The following is a 9,743-nucleotide window of genomic DNA, read 5'->3' on the forward strand; positions in this document are numbered from 1 at the left end:
CAGGCCTGACCAAAGAACTGGTACTTTGAATCTCCTGGAGGGGAAGGAAGGGACACAAGAGACATAACAGAGCTGATGAAACTTGAGGACACTGGTGCAGGCTTTTCCTGTGAAAGGAAAGACTTCATAACTGACTCTGCATATGGAACCCAGATTTTACAAAAGCTGGGTTCCCTTCTTAAGAAGAAAGACAGAAACCAGATTTACTATCTGTTCAGCAGACTTTATATCAACATGCCATGCTGATACCAAATAGCTTTAGATGGGTTTAGGTGTGGTCCTGTTTGAAGGCTCATGGTGAAGCTCCTAACAAGCTTGTTTAGTCATCCAAGTGCCAGAGACTGGAAGAGATTTAAACTATTATACATGAGATAGTAGCACATGCAACACAGCTAAAATTAATTTTACCCCCTCCGGTATAATTTGAATTTACTAAATTTTTATTTTTTTTTTTTAACAGAAGCTTATAAAAAATTAATCACATAAACCTGTGTAATCAAAGCAAGGAAGAACATGTCAGATCTCACAAAAACTCTGTGTTGGGAAACCAGACTCCCAGACTCACTCTGTAGGCTTGAGGAACAAGCCTTTTAACACATCTACCCCAGACTGAGTTTACTGAGGACCAGGCCATTCCTTTATGATGCAGTGGAGTATGCAGTGTGTACAAATTTAGGCACAATTTCTCAAGAGCATGTATTGAAGGAGGCATAAAAAAGAAATACTTGACATAAAGTAGCAGAATCTATGAAGGCTGGTCACTCATGAATTTATGTCTTGTGATAAAGTTTGCTATGTGAATAATTATCTAATCAGAAAGTGAACCAAGTCATGTTGTAATTCTTCCATCAATGGAAGCATAAAGAAAAGCACTGCCTCCTATATTAGTCTGTCTACATTCACAAAGTAAGTATACATTTAATATCATTGACATCCTGTCCTCATTTTTAAGTGAAATTGAAATTGGGCAAGTAGTTCAGAAGTTTTGTTGGAGGAGGGGTGGAATGGACAGACAGAATTGTTTCAGCCTTTTTTCCTTAAGGAAGCCAGTTTTAAGAAACAGGCAACCAGCATAGTTTCCCTCTTGGTAATATCACAACAACGAAGTGTATCTGTTTTGTGTTATATAAACAAAGACAGTACTTTGGGGTCAAAAAACTCTGGAAGAGACATTAAGATATCTTGCAAACTGCCTATCTATTCAGTGTTGAAGATGAAGGTCCTGCAGGTGGCTCGTTACATTAGACCTCCCTCAATTAAAAAAGATACTGAAAGCAAATTGCATAGTGTTCACGTCAGGTGAGGGTAAGAAGAAGCAAAAAGCAAAAAGACCCCTAAGGCAGGCCAGGTGGAGAAATCCTGGCTGCTACTTCCCCATTGTTTCATATCCTACACTTCTGGGGAGGAAAACAGGCAGCATTAATAAGGTAAGATCACAGTACTTCAGGAACTTTCCCTGCTTTTTGCAGCTTGACCAGCATCTGGTAAAAAAAAAAAAAAAAAAAAAAGAAAGAAAAGATAATGAAATACTGTAGAAGTGGGAATATTTTGCCCTTGGCAGCAGTGAAGAAACCCATATAACTTATCTAATATGTCAGCAGATTGTTAGCAACAGACATGACCCCAGTTGGGTGGGTACTGCGTCTATGCAGAAGTATAATGGTACAGAGAAGAACATAATGAGAACCAGGCTGAGCTGCAGCATGGCTCACATGGAGAAAGGCTTTCTTTCCAATCACTGTGATGTGTCAAGGAAGTGGAGCCTTTTGTGAGCAGCATCGCTAGTGTTCCCTCTGAGGGACACTGCTGAAATGGCTAACAGACCTGAACCAGAGCTCTAAAGGATGAAAAAGACACTATTATATCATCTGAAACCTTCCCATGCGACTGATGGGAAGGCTTGACTCGCTTTCTGGTTTCAAATGGAGCTTTAGAGCATTTGGGAACCGAATCTGCTGTTTCTTTTCCTCCTCACAGAAGTCCTCAGAGCTTTGCAGAGCAGCAAATTGCTGTAATATAGCAAGTAAGAAGAGTGAGCAGAAAAGTAAAGACGGCTTTGGACAGCTAGCCTGTTTATTAAAGTACTGCTTGCAGGGCTGGGGAAACTGCAGGAAAAGCTCCAGGGAAGCAGTTACCAGTTCATCATCATATGACACACATCTCTGACATGTAACACGCTACTGCCCTGCTGCTCTCTTCCCCCCTCCCCCTCAGTTCTCGTCCATGGCTAAGCATATGAAAGACTTGACACTGTGGCCATTTGTCTACATTTGTGAACTAAAAGCAGTAGATTTTGTCAAAGTTCATTAGTGCTGGTTCATTAGTGGGCCCTGTGCAGTCCATTGCATTGTTGAAGTGCCCGCTAGTAGAAGCAGCATGAAAAAAAAAGATGATCAGAGCTCTAAGTTGAACAGACATTGGGTACTGCCCATACTTTTTCCTCCAACCTCTTCAACCTCTTTTTCAACCAACAGCTTCAACCAGCAGAGGAAGGCAACAAAGCACCATGCATAACTGTAAAATTTCAGGGCAATGTACACACAATTCTTTTAATGACTCATTAATGCAGATTCACAGGGAGATGATGCCGGTGTTAGCCAGCACATGCCTCTGAACTCTGCTGGAAGGAAATGTAAGCTTTATGGTTGAGCAATAGTATTAGGCAGGTAATTGTATAACAAGGGCAGCAGGGTAAATACTGTTCATGAGCCATGAGTATCCATCTGAAGAAAAAAAATCATAAAGCACTTTATCTTGCTACTTGTACAAATATTTTTTTTTTTTTAACATGGTGAGATTCTTCCTTATGTGTGAGTATAGCAGAAATATGTATCACCTGGACTAGCTAATGCAAAAGCTAATGGTGTTTTGCAGAGTATATTCAAATACTGAATAATAGTGTGCCTTCTAGAAAGCAGCCATCCAGGAGCAGAAAGCAGTGCCCAAGAAGCTCATGAGAGAAGGACTTCGTGTTTCCAGCATCCCCAGAATACAGTGAAATTCAGATGAGCTTGGACCACACAAATGGTCACTGCAGAATACTGTAGCTGTCGATTCTCTTTTCTTTCTCAGGAGCTGCAGAGAGATCTGTGGGGAAGCGTTTTGGTTGTTTCTTAACAGCAGCTGCCCGTGCTCTGCAGGTAAGCTGCAAAAGCCAGAAGACAAGGCTGGCAGCCTGTAAGAACACACCATGCCAAGGACAAGGGGAGATAACAAAAAGGCACTCTAGCAAAACAGCTACATTATGCCTCAGCACTCTCCAGAGAAAGTGTGCCACCAAGTGTCTATTCAAACACAAGCTGCTAAAAGCACCAAGCATCTGATTTCAGTTCATTAATACGTGGAGAATCTGCATGAAGGAAGCAGAGAGTACTCATCTGAATACTAGTGAGATGCAGTTTCATTGGCAAGCATGATGGCATTGCTTCTGTATCACTCATTGTATCAGAGGAATCATTCTTTTTAACCCATCTTTGATACTTAAGGAAACAAAGAGCTCAGCTGCAGAGTCCCAGTTCCTGGGCATTTCTGCCGAGGTGCAGTGATGTTCCTAGGGACCCCATGCTTAGCTCAAGCTACAGTTACCAGTGCTTCTGCATTAAGAGTAATAAGTAATGATGAAAAGGCCTTTTATCACACTTTTCAGTGGTACAACTCAAGTGCTTTGCAAATAAGTGTATTATTGTGACAGGTAGGAAAGAAGAACTACACAAATTGTTTCAGCTTTGTCCTCCAAACTACCAGAAGGTAAATGCTATGGTAGGAAACACATGCATGTCTCCTGAGACTCAGCCCAGCACTATATCAAATAGAAAACATCCATGCTCCTTTTTGGTATATAAACAAAGGAGCCACCTGAATACAGATGCTTGGACTGGTAATGAAATTCTTCTGCCATGCCAGGAATCCACATCCAGAGATGCAGCTGTCAGTCTCCTGTCAGAAACAAGCAGCCTGAGGTACCTTGCAGGAGCAAAGCCTCTCTCATGGCTGTTTGGCAGTCCCTACAGAAGGAACAGAGTTTCTGTCTGACAGGACAGTCGTGTCAACGAAACCAAGGCATACAGCACTTCGGCTACAGAAAGAAGGAAAAAAAAAAAAAAAAAGGGGCCATCTAGGCTATGATCTCTACAGAAACCAGTGCCCAGGGACTTGTTGCAACATGTCACCATCATGAAGACCCAGCAGATGCACTGATAAAACTGTGGCAGTGGTGGGGGTGGGTTTTTTTCTTTACATATTATATTCATGCAGCCCCTATACAAATGTTTCTTTACCTCCATGCAAAAGCCCATTATGTCTGAGTAGTTTATTCCTTTTTCCTTCCAGAAATAAGCCATGCCAGTATAAAACATACCTTATGTTCAAAAACAAAATGAAAATTCAGAATTGCTAGCATGCCACATATATTCTGCAGCCCACAGCAGAAAAGTTCCAGGACACGTTTAAAGTAGCTTTTATTTCATCTCATTTGCTTTGCTTCCAAAGTAAATTCAGCAAAATCAGATTAAGGACTTTTAAACTCTGAATTAGGAGTTTGACTTAGGAATTTAAATGGAGTTTAATCATAAAATATACACTTTTAGTTCATTTGGCTTGTTTTTTCTGTATGTCCCTGTATAGACAAGCTATTAGACTGCACAAGCTTTGATGGTCGTCTTCATTCACAGAATGAATGCAACAGGATCTTAATTTCAGCTCAAGCTGTTAGCCTCTATCCAGACACTATGGCAAAATTAACAGTAATCACAAAGTTTTACTGCTACTTACTTTGTCTTGCAGATTGTAGGAGATAGATGCATGTTTTGGTTCATAAAGCAAAAAAAAAAAAAAAGATACATGGAGTCTTTCAACCAGCACAATTCTCTGAGATTAGGAGACTGTCATTCAGCTTTCATCTCTCATTTTTCCCTTTGCTCATTTTTCCATCTAAACAAGTAGTAGTATTAAATCGAGAAGATTAGCAACAAGATCAACACACACACACACACACCCCCCGAAGTTTTGTAAGGAAAGAAACATCCTGCAATGGCTTGCAAAGCACATGGTCATAAGCACGCTGCAACTGTAGATATGGGTGTGCAAGTAGATGTTGCAGCTCAGCCTCCCATTGCTCAAACAAGCGATTCAGCTAGGGCTACCTGTTCTCAGGCTCATTCAGTATTATGTTAGGGAGAGAAGTCTCGTTGTATCAGATCTGACAGGCATGTGTTCCCGAGGAAGTGGAGGGGAAGCCCTCCGTTCATATGACTAATTAGACAGGCTTCACGCTGGGTTGCTCTTTTTTGATGCTGATCCCTGTACTAATTGTCAGTTTGTTCCTTGGGAAAGCAAGGTTGAGTTCAAATGCTGCAGCGCCTTGTTCCCCGTTAGCTTTCCTGACCTTAAACTGATGCGAATTGACAAGGAACAGACTGGGAGAGAGGGAGCGTGGTGCATTCCGCTTGCGGAGAGCACATTTTGGAGTTGCAGGAAGAAAAGCAGGAGCACAATTAACAGGGAGCAGTTAGATAAAACGGGTGGTCGTACCCCTGAAGCAACAGCATGAAGAGTTTGAGGAGGAATAGGCAACATGATCAATAAGCAGCCACTTCTAGCTGAGATTCTGCAGCTCCCTTAGGAAAGTGTAGATGGTTTAATTTTTAACCAGATCTCTGTTCAGATTTTTTTCCTCTGCTTTTCTTCTGGATAGATCTGCAACAATTTAAGACCAAGCTACCGCAGCTGAGCCAGGCTCATTTCCCACCAGCTGCCTTTTTTTTTTTTTGCTGAGGCTGTTTTAGCTCTGGTCAGGCTTTCATGGTAAGAGGAGGGGGGCAGGGAAGAAAGGGGGAGCATTTAATCAAATCTGACATTCAGGAGCTCAATCCTGCAAGGTACTGAGCTCATTGACCTCAGTCCAGCAAAACAATATACATAGGACTTCAAAGGGGATACTCACATGCTTAAAGTTAAGCAGATGTCTAAGTGGTGCATTGGATTTGGGCCAGAGAAAGCAGGGCCTTCCAAAAAGCTAAGGCGCTCCGGCGTGCTCAGGTCTGCAAACTGCTACCTTTATCGACTCAGCTCTCAGTGTAGCTCCAGAGCAGGTGTTACAATTATAGTAGGGTCTAAGATGAAAGGGGCCCAAGGGCTTGGCTGCAAAGGCAGGAGAAAACTGGCAGTTTTCTGGGCCATGGTCCCCATTCTGGTCCTGGCAAAATAAATGCTCTCTTATGCAATTTCTGATTTAGCATGAAATAAGGCAGCCAAATGCTCCATTCCCCTCTAAAGTCCTAAAATTCTAATTTACAGTCGAGGCATGACAGCTCTGCAAAAGAGGGAAGAAATATTTCAAATTTTGTTCGTTGGGCTTTTTTCCCTTTCTTTCTGATGCTTTTAATTTTAGTAAAAGTTCAGGAATGCAAAGCTATAGCTTTCTGATTTCAGAGGAAGACAGCTTGGAAATCACTGTGTGTATATAAGCATCCTCAGAACCTGACTTGAGAAAGTTGGTGTTGTGCAACATTAGCTATCAGAGTTTCCTCCACACTGTGCATAGACACCTGAGGGAAACAGGAGAGTTTTCAGCCAAGTGAGGACTCTCTTGGTCTGATTTCAGACACTACGGTCTCAGGAGGATTTCAACTATCCAACATGTCTTGGAGGCAATGAGCAAACAAGACCTGACTCTGATGTTAACAGCAAGAAGAAAAGAAACCCCAAGCAATGATCTCTACTGGAAAAAGTAGTGATTTTTGTCCAACATCCTTCAGTGAAATATGTTCTACATAGGTACATATGCACACACCTATATATCTTCCAGTTCTTAATTTGCTGCCCAGTAGCATTTAGACAACTGGAAAGCTTATTTCTGGACACAGCACAGATAGTATTTCTGTCCCCCTTAAAGCATGGAAGTATAAGCTTGTGGGAGGGATCCAGTTAGAATGTTACAACCTCCAAAGAAATTAATTCTGCAGAAGTTCAACTGGCTGGACAAGAACTAAGCAATTATTGAAGATCTATGAAATTCCAGCCTTTGAAATGTCTTTGAGATACGCTAAGAACATGTACTAATCGGTATAGTATGCTAAACGTCAGCTTTCTGATAAAAGTCCCTACTAAATTACAAGGGGTTTAGGGCTCACTCATAATGTGATTTTTAAATTTCCTTTCAAGATATGACATTTAAAAAATTTTCTGGTTAGGATATGCTTCCTTTTTCAGTGAGACTGTCCAAGTAAGGAAGAGAGAGCATGCACTCCACAAACAGGTGGGAGAAGACGGTGAAAGGAGAGAGAGTCCAGACAAGCAAAGCACTGTCACGGGTCCAACCCAATTTAAAATCTGTGATATAGATAGAAGCTAATGTATATTAAAACAAACCCCAACCTTTCTTAATAATTCTTTAAAACAATTCAAAAGAATTTTTCATTGCTGTTTTAATAGCCTACCAGTGTGGGTAAGAGAGTGGCTGCTCCAGCCCTGCTCTCTTGTGACCCCTCAAGAGAAAAATGTCATCTTGGTCTTTCAACATTTGGGGGTTCAAAGGCTGGCTCTTTCAAACCTGCTACAAGTGTATATATTATATATATAACAGACCATGCAATCTTTCTCCTGCTACCATCTCTAGCTCTGGTGTCTGGTCTGGAACAAAAGGAATAGCACAAGCGAAAATTCACCTCAGGCGCCTTTCTCTCATGACACTGGAAGTAACAAAACATCCTTGCTCTCATACTTTGACAGCACAGGGTTTCTATTTTAGCACATGAGAAGAAAAACAGCTTCGTTGTCACTGACTGCATCTGTAGTAGGCCCTATTTTCATTTAAATGATGGGTTTTCAACCTTCCGTGGTCTAGACTTTGTCTAAATAGAGGAATATTATCTCATCAACACCTTCCTCCACATTCACATCAGCCCAGGCTTGCAAGAGACGTTCCTGCAGAACTTTATCAATAGCTGTATTAGCAATATATTTCAGAAAACTCTTTAAAGAAAATTAATAGGGGTATAAGAGAGAGGTCACAAAGTGTCATGTCTGATGTACCCATTCCCTCTGAGCATGCAGTCTTTCAAAACTAAAGCAGCAGGCTCCCGTGCGCAGCCATGACCTCTGTCCCTACATGTCCTCAGAAAGTGCTTGCTAATGAAAGAGGGGACTTGCAGAATGCTAGAAGGCACTGTCTTATGTCAAGTCTGCATTCAGATTGAAGACCTTATTCCAAATCCTGTCTAGAAAGCCCTTACAAAGCCTTGAATCAGGTGTGTATCTTAGACCTTCAACTTTTCCTTTTAAATTCAGAAAACTAAGAAAAGCCATTATTTTGTAACAGTTTTAAGAGTCAGTGGTAATCTCCTATTAATCTGTGAAAGAACCACTTCTCTGCATCCTATTCCCTTTTGTTTGGATAATGTTCCAACAGCATGTGTTGAGTAGTATGGCTAACTTGAGTGCAGCCACAATCGTGTGGTTGTAAAAGCTCCTGTTGCATCAAGTGATCAGAAACACTGGATGCTGATATCCTCCTGTTCTAGAGTTTGTACATCTGTAATAACAGCTCTCCATTGCCAGAGTTCAAGATAACAGTTACAATAAAAACACCAGAGTATAGATGGCATGGTATCTTTCCCCCCCTCTTCTTCCTCTTTCACATACCTGAAACAAAACAAAGCAAGGGGAAATAAAGTGTAGTTATGACACACCTTTGAGAAGAACAGTTTAAGTCCCATCATTAGGGCTTCATCAGAACACACACAACAATCAAGGTTTCCTGGAGATCACTGTGGAGGGAATCTATTTCAAGTCATGCATGTGCTATGTAGACCATCTAAGGCACAAAAGAACAGCAGGATACCTTTGCTGCAGTTCGAGGTCATTTGCAAATGTCTGTTGAAATGAGTCTCATGAAAACAGAGCTCTTGATAATGCAGAGGTCATCATCAACAATAATTATTCCACAATAACAAGCTTAGCTGCAACAATAGGAACAGAGCATCGGGGCAGTAGAGTCTCCAACCTGCAATTTTCAACTTCAGCCTCCCTATTCAGAGTGGAAACAGCAGTGTGTGTGGCATGCCCTCTGACTGATGTACAAGGTCACTGAAAGCAAAAGTGTAGCACTTGGTGAAATAAAAGTTTAGACTAAACACTGGGTGATATTGTCAGGACTTGACCATGTGAAGGAAGCTTTCATCACCAAATCACATTTTACCAGATGTTCATGAGTACACACCCTCAAACTCACAACCTCTTGTCTATTAGGAGGAAATTCATGCCATTTTCATTTGTTCATTAGAATAGGGTCCTTTTTGGACTAGGTTTATAGAAACATTTCAACGTATAATAGCTCCCATTGTAGACAGCTGGGAGTGAACACTTGAAAACCTAGTCATCAGATATCATCACCGTTGGAGAGAGAGGAAGAAGCTAGGAGAGCTCACTAAACACAGTGCTACCAACGATGTTATTCAAAGGTTGCCACAATACTAAATGAGTAAGGTGAGGAAAGAGAGTTGGAAGGATTGAGGGGACTTTGGGGTAGATGGTGATAAAAGGTCATAGTTCTGAGGGAAGGAACAGAAAACTCTGGGTGGGAGAAGTCTGGGAATGGGGAAAGAACTTGAAGAATGAGAGTGATGTGCTAGAAAAGCATCAGAGAACTTAGAAGCACTGGGGGTACTTGAACTCTAGGACAGGAGGGTTGAGAAGTAGATTATGAGTTCCTATCACCCAGATTCTCACGCTAAATCAGGAGGAGA

This window comes from Strix aluco, chromosome 1, assembly GCF_031877795.1.
Source record: "Strix aluco isolate bStrAlu1 chromosome 1, bStrAlu1.hap1, whole genome shotgun sequence".
In the NCBI taxonomy this organism is placed as follows: Eukaryota; Metazoa; Chordata; class Aves; order Strigiformes; family Strigidae; genus Strix; species Strix aluco.